The 26,204-nt window shown below is 45.1% G+C and overlaps 1 protein-coding gene and 1 long non-coding RNA gene across 3 annotated transcripts in view; one reads left to right on the top strand and one right to left on the bottom strand.

The window, feature by feature from the left end:
- The window catches only part of LOC134966908 (uncharacterized), a 49,595-nt gene extending 27,199 nt beyond the window's left edge, over positions 1 to 22,396 (bottom strand). The window contains exons 1-2 of the long non-coding RNA XR_010188732.1: positions 22,320 to 22,396; positions 3,864 to 4,007 (exon numbers count right to left, since the gene is read on the bottom strand). This is a non-coding gene — a long non-coding RNA (uncharacterized LOC134966908). The remainder of the gene's footprint in view (positions 1 to 3,863; positions 4,008 to 22,319) is intronic.
- Positions 1 to 26,204, top strand: part of LOC134966907 (epidermal growth factor-like protein) — a 162,359-nt gene that overhangs the window by 115,496 nt on the left and 20,659 nt on the right. The window contains exons 4-5 of one of the 2 annotated variants that reach the window (XM_063943934.1): positions 11,019 to 11,145; positions 12,300 to 12,380. The gene's annotated coding sequence lies outside the window, so the exon portion shown is untranslated. The remainder of the gene's footprint in view (positions 1 to 11,018; positions 11,146 to 12,299; positions 12,381 to 26,204) is intronic. The other variant, XM_063943935.1, reaches the window with a different exon arrangement.

The following is a 26,204-nucleotide window of genomic DNA, read 5'->3' as shown; positions in this document are numbered from 1 at the left end:
TGTCTAACTGCTATGTCACCGTCTGGGTTTGAAAAATGACAGTTAGGAGCTGATTGGCTGGTACTTTATCTCCATCCAGGACTTAGTAAATAGACCCCTTAATAGCAAATGCAATCAAACTTTGCATTTGATTTTCAATTCAGTGAAATATTGAAAATAATAAAACAAATAAAAATGACTTGGATTAAAATTACGGGACTCTAATCCTAATATTTTGCTGCACAACTTTTAGAGACAATTTCTGCAATCATGCAATTTCTGTAGCTCTTAATGTGACCTCTGCACCTGTCAGCAGACAGAAACCCCGCCCCCCTCCTCCAAAAAATAAAAAAAATTATTATTAATTTTTTATTTATTTTTTTGCTTCATGTTTGCTGCATTTTGTGAGCCGAGTATTATTAATGGCTGTCTAGCATCCTCTGCAGCCTGTCTTCCTGGTGGCACTTGTAAGTGCTTAATAAAAGTTTACTTTATTTTAATTATAGTACATATATATCCATGTGCATACATATATACACATGTATATACATACATATAAACACACACACACATATATGATATATATACATGTGCATATATACGTGTACTGTATGTATATATATATATATATATATATATATTTATACTAGGTGCTTCATCGCGCCCTACGGGCGCTCTTCACACCGTCGCAAGGGGCTACGCCCCCTTAACCCTTGCATGCCTTTCTGGGGTTTAATATTTGTATTATATGGAGTATTACCTGCATTCCTTTGTTAGTGGTTAAATATTGCACAATGAAAGGGCGTGCGATGGTGAAGGAGGCGCAGCCCCTTGCGACGGCGTGAACAGCACCTGCAGGGCACGATGTACAGAATGTAGCGGGTGCGGGGGGGACTGCGGATGGTGTCTGTAGATGCTGCGGGTGGAGGGGAGGCAGAAGTGGGGGTGGGGCCCGGATGGGGAAGGTTCGGGAGGTGCTGCGCGTGGGGGAGGGGCAGAGGAGTGGGGGATGCAGATGGGGGAGGGGTCCGGAGGCACTGCAGGTGGGGGAGGGGCAGGGGTGCCACGGGTGGGAGAGGGGCAGGTGTGGGGATGTTGTGGATGGGTGAAGGGTTCCGGAGGTGCTGTGGGATGGGTGTGCCGGGGGTTGGGTAGGGGACCGCAGGCACCATGGGTAGGGTAGGGGCAGGTACGGGTGTTGCGGCGGATGGGAAATGAGGTCCGGAGGTGCTGCAGGTGGTGGAGGGGCAGGTGCGGGGGTGCCATTGGTGGGGGAGGGGTGGGTGAGGGGGGGACCGCTGATGGAGGAGGGTGTCTGCAGATGCTGCGGGTGGAGGGGGGCAGGTGTGGGAGGAGATGTATAAGGGGGGTGAATGGTGGAAGGGGCCTGGAGGTGCTGTGGGTGGTGAAGGGGTGGAGGAGTGGGAGCCACGGGTGGTGTAGGGGGTCTGGAGGCACAGCATGTGGGGGAGGGGTGGAGTGCCGCATGTGGTGGAGGGGAAGGTGCGGAGGTGTAGTGCATTGGGGAGAGGTCTGGAGGCGCTGCGGGTACTGTACATGCCATAAAAGGTAGTTGGAGGGTATGCAGTAACAGGGCCAGGACAGGGGTGACAGGGTCAGTACAGGGTTGACGGGGCCAGGACAGGGGTGACGGTGCCAGGACAGGGGTAACGGGGCCAGGACAGGGGTGACGGGGCCAGGACAGGGGTGACGGGGCCAGGACAGGGGTGACAGGGCCAGGACAGAAATGATAGGGACAGGATAGGGGTGACAGGGCCAGGGTAGGGGCGGCAGGACCAGGACAGGGGTGACGGGGCCAGTATAGGGTTGACAGGGCAAGCACAGGGGTGACAGGGCCAGGATAGGGGTAACAGGGCCAGCATAAGGGTGACAGGGCCAGGATAAGGGTGAAAGGGCCAGAATAAGGGTGGCAGGGCAAGGCCAGGGGTGACAGGGACATGACAGAACACAGGGCACGGGAGAGATTGGTATTAGGGACAAAACAGTGGTGACAGACAGATGTGTCTTACCGGAGTCACTGCTGCTGGCTGCTGCTGTTCCATTCCAACCTATTGGGATCTGCTGCTGCTGGAGACTTGGCATGGCTGACTCTCTCAGGCTGGAGTCCTGCTTTCTCTGCCAGTCCGCATCCCTCCCCCCCTCCTCAGTCACACACCGCAGACCTCGCGCAGCTGCCGGGCACTGTGGTAAGGTGAGACTGGAAATGACTGGTTAGCCCCCAGGAGATGCTGCGGCTGGAGGGAGGAGGGGGTCATAGCATGCACGTGGCGCGGACCTCACGGCTTCCGGGCACTGTGGTAAGGGGAGACTGGGAGTGACTGGTTAGCTCCCAGGAGACGCTGCGGCTGGAGGGAGGAGTGGGTCAGAGCCTGCAAGCAGCTCGGATTTCTGCAGCGCTACCCGCCAGCTAAAGTGTGTGAATGAGCTGGGCGCACTCCACTGCGGGTGGCAGCGCTGCAGCTAGCGGTGGGGTTGCCGGGGCTGGAGATAACAGAGGCAGTATGGAACCTGCACAGTGGCAGGTGCCCCACTAAACTGCAGCTAAGAAGCGTGGAGTGTGTCAGAAAGTGACGCTCCTCCGCACCAGAGAGACCCTGCTGAGTATGCCGATGTGGGGGGTCAAGCACACAGTGAGCCGGTGCCCGTCTGTCTGTATGACATACCCCTCACACACCCCCATACCTCCCAAATGTCCCGATTTTCGCGGGACAGTCCCATTTTTTGGGGTCTGTCCCGCTGTCCCACCCGCGGGTCGCAGTGTCCGGCGGTGGGGGGGGGCAGTTGGAAAGCTCCTGTACTCGCTGTTCTGCTTAGCAGAGCAGCGGTGAATAGTGGAGACAGAGGGAGAGGGGGCATCAGGGGGTACGGATTACGGGGGGGGGGTTCCAGCAGCAGAGCCGGATTAAGGGGGGGGGTGGCCAGGGGATACGTACCGTTGGCCCCACAGTTTTAGGGGGCCCCCCGGCTGGAGTAGCTCTGTCCCAGCTCAGAAGCTCCCCCCGTCCTGCCAGCAACAGCGGCAGCATTGTGCTACAGTCAGCACACGCTGCTGCATATTGGCAGGTCTGTGGTGTTGCAGGGAGGCAGCAGTCTCCCTGCTTTCTTCTCCCTGTGCGGGTGTGTAGGGGGAGCGACCACGTCCTCTGGATTTAGCCCTAGCTGAGGGGCCAAAATCCCCTAAAAAAAAATTTAAAAAAAAAAAAAAAAAAAAAAAAAAATCGGAATTTGCATAAGGGGGCGTGGCCGCGCGGGGCGCGATTAGGCCACGCCCCCAACCCCACAGCAGGCACAGCAATGAGATAGGGCTCCCCTGTCTCAAGTGCCCTGGGCCCCCCGGACTCATAATCAGCCCCTGGGAGCATGCCAGCAGCTCACAGAGCGCTGGGCAAGCCCCCTCACTGACGAAAACGGGGGCCCTCCCGTGAAGCCACGCCCCCTGTTCGCCGAGTGTGTTTCCCTCCTTCTGCCTGGAGAAAGCTCCTGCAGAAAGCTGGGAGGTTTGCACCCCTGCCTGTGACATGCCCAATGCCCATGCTATCTGCTTCTGCTCCTAGTCTCCTGTAGATTTGGCCAGATCTCTGTGACTCATTTGAATAACTCCGCCCACTGTTGTGACTCCGCCCAGCGTTAGCAAATGAATCACAAGGTCACAGAATAGGGCTATTATATAGGAGATATATGCATGTTTAATATGCTATGTATATGTGTATATGTTTATATATATAGCAGGAAATAGGAGGTACGGCACTCCAGGCGACTTGAATAATACACTCTTACGCCAGCATGAAGTTTAGACAACGTTTCAGGGCTTTTATTTTAGCCCTTTCGTCAGGTCAGCATAAAAACAAATGGTTTAAACATACCTTTATAGAAGTCAAACATCCCCCAGTGACTCGCGTCTTCCGGAAAGCGGATCACCCGCCCGCCCCGGCCGGCGCTCTAGCGATGACAAGCATCTAGGCTCCGTCATCATTGTGCTCCCCATCACCATGGCAACGCGGTACAATCTAATGAAACAGAATCCGCAGCTAAATAAGAGTTTAACATACATGATCTAAGTTAAACTAGCCTTGATTAATAATCAACACAGAATAAACACATGAATAACATTTATGCAAAGCAATGTGTATATCAAAATATCTTCCTAGCAATATGTGTATCAAGTTTACACTGACAACCCTTATTAAATCCTAACAATTTAGTTTAGTGTTTACTGGTTATTTAAGGATATTAAGAAATATGCTAATAATACTGCTAGAAAGGTGCAAATTTTAGAGGCAGAGAGACATTTTTTCAAAAAAAAAATTCTAGTACATACTAGAAAAAACAACTGAGGCCAATATGGTCATTAAGCCCTCTCGGATGCACCGTATCGAGTCTGTGAATCCATTGGGATTCCAGCTGCAACAAACGCCTCCCCCGGTCACCTCCCCTAGGTAACGGTCGCACCTGGTCGATCATTCTGTAACGTAATGACACCAGGGGGTGGCGTGCCTGGCAAAAATGCCTGGCCACTGGTTGCTCACTATCCCCCTTGTTAATCGCAGCCTTAATTGCTGACCTGTGGGCTGCCATACGTTCCTTGAACATACGTTCGGTCTTACCAACGTATGACAGCCCACAGGGGCATATAAGTTGGTACACCACAAATTTTGAAGAACAGGTAAATTGGTGTTTAATGTAAAATGTGCGACCAGAATGTGGATGCTGAAAAGTCTCCCCTGCAATCAAGAACTGGCAGGTAATACAGGTACATCTAAAACAACCCTTCTTTAAGCCAAGTCTTACTTCAGGCCTGGGCGTTATATCAGTGCGAACCAAAATATCTCTAAGGTTTTTTCCCCGTTTATAGCATGACATTAATTTGGTATCATTCAGTTTGAGTTCTGGATCACTTTGAACAATATGCCAGAGATTTTTTGATATTTGATTGATTCCCTTGCTTGCAGCATTATATTGACCTACCCACGAAATAATGGGACCTGTTTGAGATGTTCCTGATTGTTTACCTAATAATTCTGCTCTGTCCAAACTGAGGGCCCTAATTTTTGCTTGTTCCAAAGAATTAATATTATACCCTCGCTCAATGAATTTTAACATCATCTGATTCATCTGGATCTCTGCCAAATTATAGTCAGACGTGATACGTCTCACACGTACAAACTGTGAATATGGTAAACCATGCTTAAGAGGTATTGGGTGAAAACTGGAATAGTGTAAGAGATTATTTCGATCCGTCGGTTTAGAAAATATAGATGTTTGAACATAACCTGCCTCCAGAGTAATGTTGACATCTAGGTAGTTAATACTTCTATCCTCAATAGTATATGTCAACTTAACTGGGTGATTTTGTTTGTTATGTAGCTCAATTAAATTTATCAGATCCTGTCGGGATCCTTTCCAAAAGAGAAGCAAGTCGTCTGTGTAGCGACAGTAAAATACAATTCTGTCAGCTATCTCTGGGCTATCAAAAAAGATTCTTTGTTCTACTTCAAACATAAAGATGTTGGAGTATGCAGGGGCCACTGAGGACCCCATAGCACACCCCGTACATTGCAAATAGATAGCCCCATCATGTAAGAAGAAATTCTTCTTCAAAATCATATTGAGCAGCTGTATACAGAACTGAACATTCGGGCCTTTGAACTCAGCATGACCTTGCAAGTAACGTTCTACCGATTCTAACCCCATCTGGTGTGGAATAATTGTGTATAAACTCTGTACATCAATGCAACAAAGTAATACATCATCATCTAATTTTGGTAATTGTTGTAATTTTTTAAGTAATGAAGTGGTATCCAAAAGAAATCGGTCGTGTGTCTGAATACATGGTTGAAAAAAAGAGTCCAGAAAAAGTGCTGTAGGTTGAAACAATGAGTGTCTTGCTGAAATTATAGGGCGTCCAGGGGGATCAATCATAGATTTATGGATCTTCGGTATGGTATATAATACAGGCATTACAGGATGGTTTGGAACTAATGCCTCACGTATTTTGCTTGAAATGATGCCCTCTCGTACTCCATCGTCCAACAAGGTGATAAGTTCTTTCTTATATCTAGCTGTCGGATCATGAGACAGCTTCTTGTACGTGACGTGGTCTGCAAGTTGTCGTTCAATTTCCAGTTTGTATTGTTCCAAATTTTGGATCACCAGTGCTCCCCCCTTGTCAGCAGGTCTAAAAATAATATGTGACTGTGCTGCCAGATGTTTTAAGGCTTGGGTTTCCAGTTTTGTCAGATTGTTACGGACTGTGGGAATATTTTCCAAAAATTCATCTGTCTGTTTGTCCAACAAGCGCATAAAAGTGCGGACTGATGCATTAGATGATAATGGATCAAATGTAGATTGTGGCAGTATTTTCTGTACTTTCGCTGGAATCTCAAGCGTGGTAGGTACAGATGTCGGAGTATTTTTTGAAAAATATTCCTTAAGCTTCAAGGATCTGTGTAATTTTGATTTTTCAACCTGCCACTGCAGAGGATCCCAGTGGCCCGTAGGTACAAATGAAAGTCCCTTTGACAAAACTTTACTTTCAGTGGTGGTCAGCTCGTAATCAGACAGATTAACAATTACTGTGGTTTGTTCTTGGGCGGTCTGCCCACTCTTCCTCTGCCTTTGGCATTGCTGTCCTCTCCTGGTAAACGCACGCTGGCGCCTCCTCCTGGGCCCTTTGTCTTGGGATCCACCCCTATAGGGTGAGTACTGCTGGTGGCCGTATTTTTGTTTTCAGATTCACTCCCAGTAGAAGTGAACTCATTGGAGGATTCCAGATCGCGTTGTCTCTGGGGGCGTCGTCTGAAAAAAGGACGTTTAAATTCACGTCTATTAGACGTATCGGACCATCTATATACGCTATGGTTTTCATAGTCTTGATCTACTTTAGCTCTCTTTTGAGTTTTAAATGTAATCAAATCTCTCTTATAGATTTGAATCTGTCCATTCAATTTCTCATACCAGTTAACTGTACTGTCAGCCTCCAAAATGGCTTTTTGGGCTGTTTCCAATACAGCAATTTTTTCTTTTATATTATTCATCTCTTTTGTTGACTGCTCAATAATGAGCAACATGAGGTCCATCGAGCATTTGTTGAGTATTCCTACCCATTTTTTACAAAAATTGGGATCGTTTCGCCCAATGGTAGGTGAATTCCGGACCCGTAGTCCTCTAGGGATTTTTTTCGCTCGATAATACTCAGATAGTGAGATACAGTGGTACAAATAATCAATTTCCTTCTTCTTAAGGCGCAGTAATTCATGATAGGTGTCAGCTGTAGAGGTGGACTCAATTTGATCCCGTAGGACCCCTGTGTACAGGATATCTTCTGCCTCTGCCTCTGAGTAGCTATGTGATTCCCCGATCACATATTGATTAAATGAAAAACCACTTGGATCTTGCGTAATTGCTGATTCAGCCATGCCACTGAATATGTTTAGAATACTAGCAATAAAGTTGATAGAATATTTAACCAATAAACAGTTTCACTCTGAAACAATTTTTTAGTATCCAGAATCATAAAAAAAGAAATTCATAAGAACAGCCAACAGTAGTTACTGGTAGAAGCTTAATTGAGTATAATCATCTGTATTACAGAACAACGTGCAGCTTACAGCCAAGACCGCAGACTTTTAAAACAGACTTGATAAAAAATTTGTATTATAGCCTTGCAGAAAGAGATTTTTTGTTCATAGAGCTAAAGCATGCTGGTATTCATATAATGGTTTTTCTGCACCTGCATCACCTTAAATCCAACTAGATCCGGTTAGTCATTATGCACACCCAAACATCATATGCAGATAATGGTGGCATAGAGTTCAAAATGATATGCAAAAACCTGATACAGAACAGGACATGATAAAATTAGCAGCAAAGGTAGTAATTTATAATTAGCAGCAGTAATTCATTGTAATGTCACCAGAACGTACAGCAATTCGAGGTAATATGCAAAAAACCAGATGCAGAATAAGATACACTGTACTTAGCAGCAATAATAGTACATTCTATTTAGCAGCAGCAGTTCATTGTAATATATCCGTTATCCAGAAAGTGCAAAACGTGATAAAAAGATTTTTTTCAGCATTGCTTGTAAGCACTAGTGAACCAGTGCAGTGATACACACAAAGACACAAATGGCTGGCACTCCTTTAAATGAAAAACAGCTGCCCCGGTGCCATCCAAGAAATTAATTACAAGCACTTGTGGTTCCTAGGGAGGAAATAGCACTCTCCCAATGGCAAAAAGAACCAGGCGGCACTCTGAGGACTTGTGCAAAAAAGGTAACTTTTAGTGGAAAATCACATAGATGTATGGCATAGCTTTGCCATACATCTATGTGATTTTCCACTAAAAGTTACCTTTTTTGCACAAGTCCTCAGAGTGCCGCCTGGTTCTTTTTGCCATTGGGAGAGTGCTATTTCCTCCCTAGGAACCACAAGTGCTTATATATACACACATATATATATAGGTGTATATACGGTATATCTATGTGTAGATATGTGTATATATATATATATATATACACACACACACACACACACACACACACACACACACACACTAGTTTTATGGCCCCATCGTACGCCAATGCCTACATGTACTCTGTAGAAACCAAATTGTTTGGCTCTTTACTTGGGTCATCTGTGTACTTCTATAATAGGTACATAGATGACCTGCTGATTTTTTGGCATGGGCCAGCATTGACGCTATTGAGGCTTCTTGATGAACACAATGCCACGGATGGCGCCGTGAAATTCACCTATCAGATTGCAGATCATGAAGTTCATTATTTGGATGTGCCCATTACCCTAGAGGGCGGGGTTATACAGACCAATTTATACGTTAAACCTAAAGATAGGAACTCTGTGTTACATCATGAGAGTTTTCACCCCTTGTCTACCCGTAAGGGCCTCCCATATTCCCAGCTATTGCAGGCTAGGAGAATTATCTCCAACCCACAACAGACAATTGACACGATGGATCAGATGGTAACCAAATTTGAAGAGCGTGGTTACCCACGGTTAGAACTTTTGGCCAGTAAATCTAAAGCCCTGAGTCACACGAGGGAAGCCTTATTAAACAATACTACCGTTCGAGCAAAGGACCAGACCTAGGAGATTCCAAGAATCCTGTGGGTTAATAGGTACACGACAGCCACCACTACATTGGTAAGTCAGGCAAAAAAACTTTGGCCGATGGCCAATACGGATAAGACATTACCAGCCCTGGTAGGAACCAAATTACTCCCTAGTTATACCAAGGGGAAAAGCATTGCAGATAGAATAGTTAAACTAGATATCTTCCCCTTAACTAAATCTGTGCAATCACACTTTCTGCGGCCCAAGGTTGGTTGTTATCGATGTTTAGGTTGCTCTACTTGTAATACCCTTATGACGGGCTCCACATTTAGCCACCCTCAGACAGGGAAGAATTTTAAAATCCGGCATCGAGTAACGCGCACCACCACTTACGTAATTTATATGTTAAAGTGTCCCTGTGGACTTGCCTATATTGGCAAGACCCAGAGGCAGTTTCGGCAGGGCCGTCTTTCCGTATGGGCTCAATGGGCTCTTGCCCAAGGGCCCCAGGAGTATAAGGGCCCTAGGCTGATAGCTGAGGGTCCCCTCTTTCCAGGGGTACCAGATTTTTGAAAATCGGGCCAGGGGAACCAGAGATATCCGACTTCAAAGCAGTGGTCTCCACCCAAGCCTGTTAATTGCTCTACCCAGCCAGATATCTCAGATTCTGTTTGACTTACAGTTTTTCTGATGGTATACCCCAAAAGCTGGGACTCTCCCCTTTTGGTGAACACTGGCATCTTGTCTCTACTATGCCCAGAACCAGAGATATCAGCCTTCCAGCAGCTGGTCCCTGCTCCAGCTCCACACGCCTGGTATACAGTTTTATATTTTCGTTGGTGGATTGCTCTGGCTCCTGAACTCTGATCCCCAAGTCCCCAGTATCTCCTAAAAGGTGTCCCCAGTACCTCCTGAAAGGTGAGACTCTCTAGTGTTTTTATCCCATTGAAAGCTAAGAAATCTATTTCCAGGAACTGGAGATACCTGCAGTCAAGCAAGCTGCCCTCCAACCGGAAAATGATGAATATTAAGCCAACTCCACTATCCACCCCTCCCCTGCACATTAAAAAACCCCTACCATCCTGGAAGTTATGTACCAGGGCCCCTTCATTCAGCCCAATGCCACCTTCTACAGTTTAGTGTTCTCACTTCTGACCAATCTGTGCAGTAAAGGATTAATTAACAGAAATCACTGCTCCAGGTCCTACAGTACATGCTGAGCGACAGATAGAACACCCCCTGCCGCCCACGGGACATCAAAGCTGCCGCTGGTAGCACCCCCAACCCCTACCGCTGGAGGATAAGTAGGGGCCCCAGTGCATTGTTGTGCCCGGGGGCCCACACTGCTGTTAAGACGGCCCTGAGTTTCGGGAGTGTATGGCACTACATCGTAGTGCCATCAAACAGGTTATTGAGAAGGGGGCCAGTGAGCAACCGGTGGCCCGACACTGCATGCTAGCCAGGCATACGGTAGCCAGTATGCGGGCTATCATTATAGATCATGTCCCTCTGTCACATCGGGGGCGGGGATCGGAACAAAATCCTCCTGCAACGTGAAAGCAGGTGGATTTTTGTCCTTAACACCCTGTCACCACGGGGTTTGAATGAGACCCTGGGCCTTCAATGTTTTTTATGAATACTACGTTCATAATGAACATATGTATTAATGATGTTAAGAAGCATACACCCATTGCGTTTAACGGCCAGGGTGTCTAGAATAATATTTACTGCTAGTACTTTGATATCACTATGCAAGAGGCCACCAATGGAGTGTTTGCACTTTAATACTATAGCATTTCATTTTTATTGTGAATACTGTGTTGATGATTGCTACTTGGACCTGTGGGTTCAATTCATTTATAATGTCTTCTTTTGTTGTTTGTGATTGTTTTGTTTATATATGAGCACTGTCTATGGTGGTTTTAAATTGCTTATGTTTTGTTACAGCAGTTGCTTAGCAACAGGGGTTTGACTTCCGGGATCGGCTCCCTGCCCGGCGCTGTCTGCTGACGTCAGTGCCCGGCGACCCACGCACAGCGCGGACGGACGCGACGCTGGCGGTGGCGCTGGACAGGTGAGTTGAATCCTTGCAATGATTACTTGTTTGGTTGGGTATAAATATGTTCAATGTGTGTGTATATTTGTGTATGATTTGTCCCTGAAGACGGGGCTTAGTCCCCGAAACGCCGTAGGACTGCATTAAAGAATTTCTTCACTTTGCAATACAGACTGCTGAGTGCCGCTGATTCCTCCTTTGCTATATGTGTAGATATGTATATGTGTGTGTGTATATATATATATATATATATATATATATATATATATATACACACACACACACACACACACACACTAGTTTTACGGGCCCAGCATATACTGGGTCACCACAGTCCCCACCCCTGTGCTTGGCTCCACCCAGTTCTGGAACACCCCCCGCCCCCCATGCAAATCCTGCTTTTGCCACTGCTTTCCATAAGTCACAGTAGGCATGGTGTTATTCTTTTTGAAAGCCTCATTTTTCTTCTTCTGTGAACACAGAGCTGATGTACTGAATCTCCAGTTATCACTTATTTGTCCAAAGGACATTCTCCAAGCAGCATTCTGGTTTAGCAAATTCCAATCTGGATTTTTAGGGATCTTTTTTTTGAAAGAGGATTTTTCCTAGGTTGCTCAAAAAGCAGCAGATGTTGCGATCAGACACTGTCTGACATACCTGTGTCTTGACTTTGGAGTTCAGCTTTTATCTCTTTTGGAAATTTTCCTTTTCTACCATTGTCACTATCCTCCTGTCTAATCTGGGGTCTATATTCCTCTTGTGGCTGCGTCCAGAGAGGTTGGCTACAGTCCCATGGACTTTGAACTTCTTAATAATATTTGAAACTGTAGTCACATAAACATCAAGCTGCTTGGAGATGATCTTATAGCCTTTATCTTTAACATGCTGGTCTATAGTTTTCTTTCAGACAGCTTTTTCCTTTGCATTCTCTGGTCCATGTTCAGCTTGGTGCACACATTGATACCAAACAGACTGCTTTTCTATATTTAAAAAGGCTGAATGACTGGTTAGCAGACTGAAGATGTGTGATGCTAATAAAAAAAAAGCAATTAGTCTGAAATATCACTATGATCCAAATATTTATCTTGTATAAGAGGTGCCAACAAATCTTTGGATAATAAGCAATAATCTAACTATTTTTGACAGTTTCTATGCTTTATTCTATGATACAGCATCACTTTCAGGAGGAATGAAGCATTGTTTCAATAAGCTGTAAGGTGTGACAAGAACACTGGGATAGTGTTTGAGGGCAGGTATGTTTGTCCCAGGTTCTTGTCTTACATGTTTTAGAAAATGAAAACTTCTAGGAAAATGCTTTTGTTTTGTTAGAACCTTTTCAGTTTGCTGGAAAAGCTGGATAAGGGCCCTGAGAGAGAGATAAGGAGAGTTCCAGACATTGGGCCCAGTTTGGATCTTTGGCCTCTTGGGCTTTCAGCTGTGCCTTATAGGGCTTCTAGCTTGATTAATGTGTGCAGGCTGCCAGGGAAGACTGCAGGATCTCTGTGAGAGAAACACGCTTCCTGATACAAGTGAGCTATACAGTGTTTACTGGAGAACTCTGTGTTTTTTGACAAAGCCTTTTGCGAAACGTACGTAGGACGGACCGGCTGGGCGTCCTACATGTCTAACCAAATATTTAACTAATTTATATCTAAATTATGTCTGCCCATCTTTGAAACTAAAAGCCGTGTATGGTACGGCAAATTAGAGATGAGCGGATTCGGTTTTACTCGGTTCTCAAAACCGAATCTTATTGGCTATCCAAAACACGTGACATCCGTGAGCCAATAAGATTCGGTTTTGAGAACAGAGTAAAACCGTGTAAAACCGAATCCGCTCATCTCTACGGCAAATACGCTGGTAGCTCCAACGCCGTGCATTTTCATACAGTGTGCACAGAATTATCAATCATATCACTAAATTACTATGTATTAAACATGCTGATTTGAATGTATGGGAGAGATAGTGAGATATCTCTCTGACAATTTGTCTGAACCCACATAACGTGTGCTGATACATCTGTATGAATGAGTGAGCTACTTATATATGATATGCATATGTGATAAAACTATTTGGTAGTGTCTATTGGATACTAAGCCTTGGACAGTTACCCATATTCATTAGCATATGTGTATCACAGATACTGATTAAGGCTCACAGCACTAACATGACACGTGCTTCCTGAATGTTTCTCTCTGCCCAGCAACTCATACGAACAGTTATATATACTTATATAGATTAAACAGTTATCCGATACGGATTACAAGTGTATACTGCTCCATTCTTTATAGGGGTACTATATATGTTGATATTGCTCTTCCTGTATGAACATACTTCCTTATAGATACGACACTCACAAACCAACGCAGAGAGTGAGAAATCATATGATACTAATTGATATATACATTCATATGTAAACATAATATACCTGACACCAAGAGTGAGAGGTAAAATTATTTTTATATTGAAAATCCTCTACAGTGCACTGAATGTGCTAGTTATATATCTGTCGCTTGGCACTATATATGAAAGATGGATGAAACATTAACAGGACAAAAGCTCTTAGAAAAACTCCTATTTGTAAATAACGAGCACACTGACTGCTATGAGGTATTAATACGTCTGACACTATATGTGAGAGATAAGCATAGCAGACAAGGATTAGATGCTCCTAACATTTTTGAAAATAATCCTATTTTCCTGGTATGAGAGCCCCCGCATTATATTGTGGGGTGATTTAATCCTGTTTTGTTTCGGGGTTTCGATTATCCAAAGAGGACACCTAACACTTTATGTGAGAGATGTTCACATGGGGACATCGAGATAAAACGTATTAAATTATCAACACATATGAATATATATCAGTAATTCCACGTTCATTCCTTGATAAAATTGAGCAGATATATTCACATTAATGCACTGCTATTAATACGGGAATATATCGTATGGATTACCATTTCCCTGCAACTCTCTTGAAGAAGACTGTTAGCTATTCTTGAGTATCTATTATATTAATAATCTGGGCAGAGAGCCAGAATCTCTTAAGGCCCGTACACACTGGTCGATATATCGGCCCTTCTCCTGAACGGCCGATATATCGCGGGACCGTCGGCCAGTGTGTACGGGCGATACGTCTGTGAACTCCGTCGTTCACAGACGTATCGCGTCGGCTGCGCAGCACAGCCGACAGCCAATATATCTAACGATATATTGGCGCGTCGCTGTGTGTGTACGGGGCGGTCGTCCGCCCGTACACATGCTGCGGCGGCCGGCGGTGATTGACAGGTGAACTGGGCGGGCGTGTGTACACGCCCGCCCAGTTCATGACGTCAGTCCCCCGACAGATCGGGCAGTGTGTATGCTCAACACACTGCCCGATCCATACATAGATATATCTGCAGATCAATTGATCTGCAGATATATCTACTAGTGTGTACCCACCTCTAGATGAGCGAATAGAACAACATTGTAACACATTGATCCATTAGTCTGGGAAAACTAAAAGAGTAACATTTGAGTTACATTTGAAAATATTGTGAGTAAACCCAGAAGCAAACATTTGTATCATATTAAAGATACTATTATAGTACTGTCGAGTTAGAATATATTATAAATCAACTATATGAGAAAGGTTGGATTGGTAATAGACATATAAAAAGACGCTCAGCCGGAAGTTTTTAACATTTATTCTTTCTATCTTTCTTTCTATCACACATAGTCTTGTCAATTCACATATTACTGTATTCATGTTTTTTAATATTTTGCATTAGTTCATCTGAGAAGACTCGGATGAAATAGTATATTCTTTTCTACATTTTAAGGCTATAATAAAAGTTATTTTTTACATTTGTGTGCACCGGAAACAGATCCTTTTCTTCTTCTCCTTTTCCTTTTACAGTTATTGTATGATCTGTGGTAGCTCCCCCTATCCATGTATTTGTATACTATATAAATTGACATTAGGGGTTCTTTCTGATAAACAATCAATACTTGCAACTAATAGTAGAATCTACTCAAATTTTGTCTCCTGTGCAACAATATGCCCTTTCCCTTCCCCTTTCAAATACAACCATAAGTGAAAGCAGCAGCTTTGTGAGGCCTGCAGAAAACAGTGGTTTATGCAGATACAGCCCAGTGTGAAGTTACTGAGACTCGCCCTGAGGATTTGATATATGTCCTGGGTGAAAGCAGCTACAAAGCCGCCTGAAAAGTCTGTCGACATGGAGGAACTGCTCAAAGCCTTGCTGCAAGCTACAGCGGCTCAGCAAGAGGCCAACAGACAGCAGCAGGTGGCAATGGAGGAAATTTGGAGACTACAGCGAGAGGCCTTAACAGAAGTGGTGCAGAGCCTTGCAGCCTGGATTGGAGATATGGCCGTCAGTGCTCCGACCAGCTCTAGTTCTATACGGGCCAGTCACTTCCTGCAGAAAATGACAGGGGCTGATGATGTGGAGGCCTACCTGACCACGTTTGAAAGGACTGCCGAGCGTGAGAACTGGCCGAAAGCACAGTGGGCCAGTCTGCTGGCACCTTTTCTGTCAGGTGAGCCCCAAAAAGCATACTTTGATTTAAGCCCTGCTGAGGCTCGGGACTATGATAAACTAAAGACTGAGATCCTGACCCGCCTGGGAGTCACGCTGTCAGTACGAGCACAACGGTTGCACCGTTGGGTGGTTGCCATGGAGAAGCCTCCTCGCTCCCAGATGCACGACCTTATTCAGCTAACAAAAAAAAGGTTACAGCCAGAGACATTAACTGGTACCCAGATGGTTGAAAGAGTCGTCATGGACCGCTATTTGAGATCTTTGCCCATGGTCCTGCGCAAGTGGGTGAGCCATGGAAACCCGGGTACTGCTGACCAATTAGTGGACATGGTAGAGAGGTATTTGGCAGCAGAGGAACTACTGATGACCACCAAGCAACCCATGGATCCTCGACAGCGCTCTTCAGTAAAGACTGGTAAGACTGTTCCGTGGGAAAACGCTGCTGGGCGGTTAAGAGAACGCAAGGCTGGAGAGACTGTAAACACTGGCCCTGGAGACAGGCCAATGGGGCTAGAACGGTCTATGCTGCCCAAACAGGTTGATAATCGTGTGGTTAAATGTTTTAGGTGTGTTATGCCAGGTCATGTTATTGCTAATTGCCCAGTCACGCAAGAACCCATGCAATGTGATGCTGCCTTTGAATGTCGCAGAATGTCTTTCTTTGCTAGGTTAGCCTGTACTGTGGTACCTTCACCTGAGCTGGAAAAACTAATGTGTGATGTGTTCTTAGGGTAGAGGCCTTGCTAGATTCAGGAAGTTTAGTTACCCTTGTGAAAGCTGGGTTAGTGAACCCCTTAAAGGTCCAGCAAATACCTATTGGGGTAACTTGCATACATGGGGATACCCAACATTATGTCACTGCTGAAGTGAATATAGAAACTTGTTGTGTGTCAGCAATTGTTAAAGTAGGACTGGTCCCCACCTTGGTGCATGAGGCCATAATAGGGAGGGATTTTCTTCATTTTTGGAAACTGTGGGAATCACGGTTATCAACAGATGTGAGAAGTAAAGAGCCAGTTGATAACACCGGTGATTTTATGGATGTACGTGTGTCTTCGGAACTTTCTGACCCTTTGCCTTTTGCTAGTTTGGCTGGGGAAGTGACAGATGGGGAGTCCAGTGAGGACTCTCTTGCTGGGAACAGAGACAAAGTAGTTAGAACTGAAAGCGTGCCTGACCTGGAGGTAAAGAAGGATCTGTTTGCGTCTGAACAGTTAAAGGATTCTACCTTAATAAAGGCTAGGGAGAATGTTAAGGTTGTTAATGGGGAACCTGTGGTACCAGGTGACAGGGTTACGTATACCCACATGGCCATCTGTAATGAGCTCTTGTACCACATTGTCAAAAGGGGTGAGGATGTGGTGGAACAGCTGGTAGTTCCCCAGCCTTATCGGAGAACGGTACTAGATTTAGCTAATAGTCACGTTACCGCAGGACATTTAGGGGCAGAAAAAACCACTGAAAGAGTTTTACAAAGGTTCGTTTGGCCAGGGGTTTATAAAGAAGTGTCTGAATATTGTTCTTCCTGTCCTGAATGCCAGTATCATGCCCCTAGACCCCATTTCAGGAGCCCACTAGTTCCCATGCCTATTATAGAGGTCCCGTTTGACAGAATAGCCATGGATCTCGTGGGGCCCTTGTTAAAGTCTGCTCGGGGCCATCAGTATATCCTGGTAATTATGGACTATGCCACTCGATATCCTGAGGCTGTCCCTTTATGCACTATCACAACCAAGGCAATAGCTAGGGAGCTGGTGCAGGTTTTTAGTAGAGTGGGAATACCAAAAGAAATTTTTACTGACCAAGGTACTCGATTTATGTCAAGGATCATGAAGGAAATGTGCAAATTATTCACTCACCTCAGGACATCCATCTACCATCCCCAAACTGACGGGTTGGTGGAAAGGTTTAATAAAACATTAAAAAGTATGTTAAAAAAGGTTGTTGAGAGAGAAGGGAAAAACTGAGATTGTTTGTTGCCCTACTTGTTAATGGCCATCAGAGAAGTTCCTCAGTGCTCTACGGGGTTTTCTCCATTTGATTTGTTGTATGGTAGACACCCCAGGGGGCTGTTGGACATTGCCAAAGAGACGTGGGAAGGACAGCCCACTCCTTATAGAAGCGTTATTGAACATGTAACACAAATGCAGGATAGGATTGCAGCCGTGGTACCTATTGTCAGAGAGCACATGGAACAGGCCCAAAGTGCTCAACAGAGGGTATATAACCGGAGTGCCAAGATACAGGAATTTGCTCCTGGAGATAGAGTTCTTGTTTTGGTACCCACTGTGGAAAGCAAATTCCTAGCTAAATGGCAGGGTCCATTTGAGATTAGGGAAAAAGTGAATGAGGTTAATTACAAAGTATACCAGCCGGGAAAGAGAAAACCCGAACAAATCTACCATGTTAACTTAATCAAACCCTGGAAAGATAGGTTGTCTCTGTCAGCGGAGCCTTGCCCTTCGGTATCTTCATCTCGGTTGCTTCCCGCAGTAAAGGTGTCAGAGACATTATCAGCTGATCAGAACAATCAGGTTAAAGAATTTCTCATCCAAAATAGGGAGATATTTTCAGAGCTGCCTGGCCGAACGACCATAATAAAACATGACATTGTCACAGAACCAGGGGTCAGGGTTCATTTAAAGCCATATAGGATTCCTGAAGCTCAGCGAGAAGCTGTTTCTAAAGAAGTTAAAACCATGTTAGAACTTGGAGTCATAGAGGAATCTAACAGTGAGTGGTCTAGTCCCATAGTTCTCATCCCGAAGCCCGACGGTAGCATACGCTTCTGTAATGACTTTCGTAAGTTAAATGAGGTGTCCAAGTTTGACGCGTACCCCATGCCAGGTGTGGATGAGCTTATAGAAAGGCTGGGAACAGCCAGGTTTCTCACCACGTTGGATCTAACCAAAGGTTACTGGCAAATACCTTTATCTGATAGCGCAAAAGAAAAAACAGCCTTTTCGGTTCCGGAGGGGCTGTACCAGTATAAGATGTTACCCTTTGCGTTGCATGGGGCTCCAGCAAACCTTTCAACGAGCGATGGATACAATTTTGAGGCCCCATAGAAAATATGCAGCTGCCTATTTGGATGATGTGGTAATTCACAGTACAGACTGGGGATCCCATTTGGTTAAAGTACAAGCAGTACTGGACTCAATCAGAGAGGCAGGGTTAACTGCTAACCCAAAGAAGTGCTGCCTCGCAATGGAGGAGGTCAAATACTTGGGCTTCACCATAGGCAGAGGTCTAATTAGGCCCCAATTGAATAAAATTTATGCTATTCAAAACTGGCCTTGTCCAGTGAATAAACAACAGGTAAGGGCTTTTTTGGGAATAACTGTAGACGGTTTATTCCCAATTTTGCGACCACAGCGGTGACGTTGTCAGACCTTACCAAAGGGAAGCAGTCAAATATGGTGAAATGGAACCCTGATGCAGAAAAAGCGTTCCAAGCGTTAAAAGTGGCTTTGTGTTCACAACCGGTATTGATAACACCAGATTTTTCAAAAGAATTTGTGGTACAGACAGATGCCTCAGAGGTAGGGATAGGCGCTGTGCTGTCCCAAACCAGAGATGGGGACGAACACCCTATCATTTATTTGAGTAGGAAACTCAATGAGCATGAAAAAAGGTATGCCATTGTGGAAAAGGAGGCTTTGGCCATTACGTGGGCACTAGATACCTTGAGATATTACCTCTTGGGTAGACAATTCAGACTAGTGGCAGATCATGCCCCTTTAAAATGGATGTATGTAAATAGAGGCAAGAATGCTCGTGTAACTAGATGGTTTCTAGCGTTGCAGGATTTTAAGTTTACTGTCGAACATAGACCGGGTACACAATTGGCCAATGCAGATGCATTGTCCCGCATCTTCTGTTTGGGGGCTACAAGTGTTCCGGCCCCTAGGTCGAACAGGGGAGGGGGATATGTGACAAGAACACTGGGATAGTGTTTGAGGGCAGGTATGTTTGTCCCAGGTTCTTGTCTTACATGTTTTAGAAAATGAAAACTTCTAGGAAAATGCTTTTGTTTTGTTAGAACCTTTTCAGTTTGCTGGAAAAGCTGGATAAGGGCCCTGAGAGAGAGATAGGGCGAGTTCCAGACATTGGGCCCAGTTTGGATCTTTGGCCTCACAGAGGGCTAATCAGGGCTTTCAGCTGTGCAAGAGCCTTATAGGGCTTCTAGCTTGATTAATGTGTGCAGACTGCCTGGGAAGACTGCAGGGTCTCTGTGAGAGAAACACGCTTCCTGATACAAGTGAGCTATACAGTGTTTACTGGAGAACTCTGTGTTTTTGTTTAGTGATAGTTAGGAACATCTTGTGTTTAGTTAGTGCCGGACAGGCAAGGTATTTTCTTTCGGTGTTTGTTTTATTTTCTGTATAATAAAACTGGCTGGGGCCAGTTGTACCAGAAACTGGACTTGTGTGGTTCCTCAGCTGCTGCGTGCTGCCAGTTACCCCAGGAAACGGCACCTTGTACCCTTACAGTGTTACAAAGGGTACCAACAAATGTGTCCATAACTATGGTGGTGATTCCGAGTTGTTCGCTCGGTACATTTCTTCACATCGCAGCGATTTTTCGCTTAGTGCGCATGCGCAATGTCCGCACTGCGACTGCGCCAAGTAAATTTGCTATGCAGTTAGGAATTTTACTCACGTTTTTTTCTTCGTTCTGGTGATCGTAATGTGATTGACAGGAAGTGAGTGTTTCTGGGCGGAAACTGGCCGTTTTATGGGAGTGTGTGAAAAAACGCTACCGTTTCTGGGAAAAACGCGGGAGTGGCTTGAGAAACGGAGGAGTGTCTGGGCGAACGCTGGGTGTGTTTGTGACGTCAAACCTGGAACGACAAGCACTGAACTGATCGCAGATGCCGAGTAAGTTTCGAGTTACTCAGAAACTGCACAGAGATGTCTTATCGCAATATTGCGAATCTTTCGTTCGCAATTTTAAGAAGCTAAGATTCACTCCCAGTAGGCGGCGGCTTAGCGTGTGCAAAGCTGCTAAAAGCAGCTTGCGAGCGAACAACTCGGAATGACCACCTATGTGTAAAATATATATATATGTTGTAGAGACTGATTGACTGATTGATTCTTCGTCGCTTGGAGTGCCGCACCTCTCGTTGTTTCTATTTATCCTACTGTGGAGGCACCCAGCGCAGCAAACTACGGGCGCTCTTCACACCTTCGTAAGGAGCTACGCCCTTGTGCCGTGCAATATTTTTATTATATGGAGTATTACCTCCAATCATAATTGTGTGAGTGTTTAAATATTGCACGGACAAAGGGGGTTCTTCAGATTGACATTCTGTTATACTGACGAAGTCACAGCAACAAGGGATTATACCCATAATAACTGTTAAGGTGTTGAATTTGTCATGTCATTGAATAATTAGTAATCAATATGTTCTGAGTCTGTTAACAAATTTTTAAATTATTCTGTTTTATTAATCATTTATATAGTGATTGGTGGTATCTAATAATATCCACCTTTGTATATCGCACTCTGATCTTGTTTTGTATTTGTCATTAATACCGCATTCACATCGCAAATGCCGGATCCTACCTGGTAAGACAAACGCGTACTTACCGGGTGGGATCCGGCATTTGCGCTCCTCTGCTGGCTTTCCGACCCGGTATAGTGCACTATACCGGGTGGTTGCCATAGCAGCGGAGGGAGCAGCAGCAGCAGGGGCGGGGGTGGAGGCGGCGCCGGGAGATGAGCTCATCTCCTGCTCCGCCTCTGCCTATGCTGTGAATGGGAGCCGTGTCGCATCGGAACGGCTCCCATTCACACTGCGCCTGACCTGGTAATCAACCCGGTAAGAACCCTTCTTTTTTACCGGGTTGAATTACCGGGTCAGGCGACCCGCTAATTCACAATTGGACCTTTCACATCGCACACGGACCCGTTTCGACACGGCAATATGCCGTGTCGGTACCGGGTTTTCAGTGCGATGTGAAAGGGGTATTATTGGACTTTAGCTAACAGAAAGTCCTTCAAGAGAGGCTGCTTGTGTTATTCTTTAGCGCAATTTGGGATTTTTTTTCTATATATATATATATATATATATATATAGATATAGATATATAGATACACTGCATGTATATTTATTTATTTATTTATTTACACATCAATCATATTTCCTTCCTGACTTAGTATATTCATAATATTTACCAGTAGTGCTTACATTTCTATTTTGGTGTTTTAATAGTATTAATACCATAGACTATTACACTTGCAGCTTATGTACTTCCTCCCTGCGGCTGTAAATTAACATTGTACAAAATAATTTGTATGTGTCAATTTATACTAGTTGATGAATGTTTTCATAACGTGACATAAACATGCGTGACACAAAGGACAATAATTATCATTTGTTTCATCACCTAGTCTGCGTAATAAAATAGGTCACGATTTGCATTGCGAATGAGTTCATACCATTATAAAGTCCCTGCCATTTATAATGGATATAATTATGTAAGCAGTAAAAATAGAACCTTATAAAATTTGTACTAAAACAAAATAATTGCGCAATAGGGAAATGTTGTCTTGTTATCACATCACGAGATGAGACTTTAGGCGACAGGTGCAGTTGACTGCAGTTTGGATGCTGAATAAATAAGGGACACACAAAGTACAAACCTGATTTATATGGAAACAAGAGCCGGTTCTACGAGCTCAAGGCGGGGATACTGGCTTCTGGATGCACACCTATAAAATCATATCAATATTTATTATTCTATCAATAATCACTTTTAAATTCCCGGGAGTGGGGAACACCAATGAAAAGGACATGAATGCAAAAAACAATAATCACATAACAATTATAGCAGTATTAATAAAAACTCCAGCGATATAAGAATTATTATTCTGCTGCTCAGAACACTTGGCATAAGCTGAAATGATCTTCAGGGGCTGTTGTCAAGATTTTTTTTTATATACAATTCTGCACGTAGAAACAGCAGTGTCTGCATCATTTTATGACATGTTGCTATGTACTAACAGCCTAATTAGGAGATCTCACAGAAATCTCTGCAGAAGTCTAATTAGCCTGCAGAGCACATTCCCCATTATTATCAAAGGTGACGACGATTTGACCCCAACATATGGAGCCCTCCTCAGGGCAGTCGGACTTAGGGGGTAATTCAGACCTGATTGCTTGCTAGCGTTTTTTGCAGCACTGCGATCAGGTCAGAACTGCGTATGCACCGCAATGCGCAGGCGCGTCACACAGGTACAAAGCGGTTCGTTGCTCTGCGATGGGTTTATGCGAAGAATCCATTTGCACGGGCGATCGCAAGGTGATTGACAGGAAGAGGGTGTTTGTGGGTGGCAACTGACCGTTTTCTGGGAGTGGTTGGAAAAACGCAGGCGTGTCCAGGCATTTGCAGTGCGGGTGTCTGATGTCAATTCCGGGCCCGGACAGGCTGAGTAAGTTCTGGGCTATTCAGAGACGGTATCCGGACTCCAGGTCGACAACTAAAAGGTCGACACACCTTAGGTCGACGCCAATTGGTCGACACACCTTAGGTCGACATGGACAAAAGGACGACATGGACAAAAGGTCGACAGGAACAAGGTCGACATGGAAAAAGGTCGACATGAGTTTTTTATGTTTTTTTTTTCTTTTTTCGAACCTTTTCATACTTAACGATCCACGTGGACTACGATTGGAACGGTAATCTGTGCCGAGCGAAGCGGAGCGGAGCGAAGGCACCATGCCCGAAGCATGCCGGGCGAAGCGAGCCATGCGAGGGGACGCGGTGCACTAATTGGGGTTCCCGGTCACTCTACGAAGAAAACGACACCAAAAAAACATAAAAAACTCATGTCGACCTTTTCCCATGTCGACCTTGTTCCTGTCGACCTTTTGTCCATGTCGACCTTTTGTCCATGTCGACCTAAGGTGTGTCGACCAATTGGTGTCGACATAAGGTGTGTCGACCTTTTTGTTGTCGACCATGAGTCCCAGACCCCTCAGAGACTGCACAGACTCTTTTTGTACTACTTGGCTGCACAAGCAATCGCACACTTGCACAGCTAAAATACACTCCCCGGTGGGCGGCGACTATGTGAACGCAGGACTGCAAAAAACAGCTAGCGAGCGATCAGGTCTGAATTACCCCCTTAACCCCCTGCTGTATTGTTCTCTCTGTATTGTATTGCAGCTGAGAACAATAGATGAAAGGCTTATGCTAATAAACCTTTGGTGCACCTAGGTGCAGCAGAGAAGCCTAGATGAGCGTGGCTTTTTCTGTATGTACCAAACTCCGCAAAGTGAATTTGTTTGGAGTTTGTTCCCATAGTTTATGCAATCCTCAGATGGCATGAACCCCTTTATGCCCGGTGGCACTGAGAGATATGTACATTCATTAAAGGAGGATGTAACTGAAGGTGCACATATGCTACTGTACTTACAGGGGCCTTCCTGCCTGTCATTCAGCTCCTTCAACACAGAACATTGGACACTGACAGGTGGGCCCAGCAGCAAACCCATCATTCTGACCGTAAACTGCTTCCTTCACCTTCTGTATTCCCCCTGATATCGGCCCTGTCTATAAGCTTCTTCATAGGGTTAGTCCCTGCTAAGTCTCTGGGTTCGACAGGAAAAGAGTTTACATCCGCACCAGAGACAATACTATTAGTTATCACTTCAGGGAGTGGTGGTCCTATTTTACAAGACTATGGTCTCTTGTCAATTATAACCACTTTTATGGGTGCTACCCCCCGATAAACGACAGGTTAGAGGAATTTTACAAAGAGAAAAAAGAATCGGATTTAAATGGGTGCACTCCGTCCCTTTAAAATGTTATTGTTTAAAATACAGTTTATTAAGTTTACTTTTAAAATGTAGGTATTGACATGCCACCCTTTTCTGATAGGCTGTAGGGCTTGTGTGTTAATGACTATTCAACCTAAGTCACAGGACTTAAAATTGTGATATTAACACTAGAGATGTGCACTTGAAATTTTTCGGGTTTTGGTTTTGGGTTCGGTTCCGCGGCCGTGTTTTGGGTTCGACCGCGTTTTGGCAAAACCTCACCGAATTTTTTTTGTCGGATTCGGGTGTGTTTTGGTTTCGGGTGTTTTTTTCAAAAAACACTAAAAAAACAGCTTAAATCATAGAATTTGGGGGTCATTTTGATCCCAAAGTATTATTAACCTCAAAAACCATAATTTCCACTCATTTTCAGTCTATTCTGAATACCTCACACCTCACAATATTATTTTTAGTCCTAAAATTTGCACCGAGGTCGCTGGATGACTAAGCTAAGCGACCCTAGTGGCCGACACAAACACCGGGCCCATCTAGGAGTGGCACTGCAGTGTCACGCAGGATGGCCCTTCCAAAAAACACTCCCCAAACAGCACATGACGCAAAGAAAAAAAGAGGCGCAATGAGGTAGCTGTGTGAGTAAGATAAGAGACCCTAGTGGCCGACACAAACACCGGGCCCATCTAGGAGTGGCACTGCAGTGTCATGCAGGATGGCCCTTCCAAAAAACACTTCCCAAACAGCACATGACGCAAAGAAAAAAAGAGGCGCAATGAGGTAGCTGTGTGAGTAAGCTAAGCGACCCTAGTGGCCGACACAAACACCGGGCCCATCTAGGAGTGGCACTGCAGTGTCACGCAGGATGGCCCTTCCAAAAAACCCTCCCCAAACAGCACATGACGCAAAGAAAAAAAGAGGCGCAATGAGGTAGCTGTGTGAGTAAGATAAGCGACCCTAGTGGCCGACACAAACACCGGGCCCATCTAGGAGTGGCACTGCAGTGTCACGCAGGATGGCCCTTCCAAAAAACACTCCCCAAACAGCACATGACGCAAAGAAAAAAAGAGGCGCAATGAGGTAGCTGTGTGAGTAAGATAAGAGACCCTAGTGGCCGACACAAACACCGGGCCCATCTAGGAGTGGCACTGCAGTGTCATGCAGGATGGCCCTTCCAAAAAACACTTCCCAAACAGCACATGACGCAAAGAAAAAAAGAGGCGCAATGAGGTAGCTGTGTGAGTAAGCTAAGCGACCCTAGTGGCCGACACAAACACCGGGCCCATCTAGGAGTGGCACTGCAGTGTCACGCAGGATGGCCCTTCCAAAAAACCCTCCCCAAACAGCACATGACGCAAAGAAAAAAAGAGGCGCAATGAGGTAGCTGTGTGAGTAAGCTAAGCGACCCTAGTGGCCGACACAAACACCTGGCCCATCTAGGAGTGGCACTGCAGTGTCACGCAGGATGGCCCTTCCAAAAAACACTCCCCAAACAGCACATGACGCAAAGAAAAAAAGAGGCGCAATGAGGTAGCTGTGTGAGTAAGATAAGAGACCCTAGTGGCCGACACAAACACCGGGCCCATCTAGGAGTGGCACTGCAGTGTCATGCAGGATGGCCCTTCCAAAAAACACTCCCCAAACAGCACATGATGCAAAGAAAAAAAGAGGCGCATGGAGGTAGCTGTGTGAGTAAGCTAAGCGACCCTAGTGGCCGACACAAACACCGGGCCCATCTAGGAGTGGCACTGCAG

This window comes from Pseudophryne corroboree, chromosome 10 (genome assembly GCF_028390025.1).
Source record: "Pseudophryne corroboree isolate aPseCor3 chromosome 10, aPseCor3.hap2, whole genome shotgun sequence".
Classification (NCBI taxonomy): Eukaryota; Metazoa; Chordata; class Amphibia; order Anura; family Myobatrachidae; genus Pseudophryne; species Pseudophryne corroboree.
Note: the sequence above shows the minus strand (reverse complement) of the source record. Positions and strands in the feature narration are given on the sequence as shown.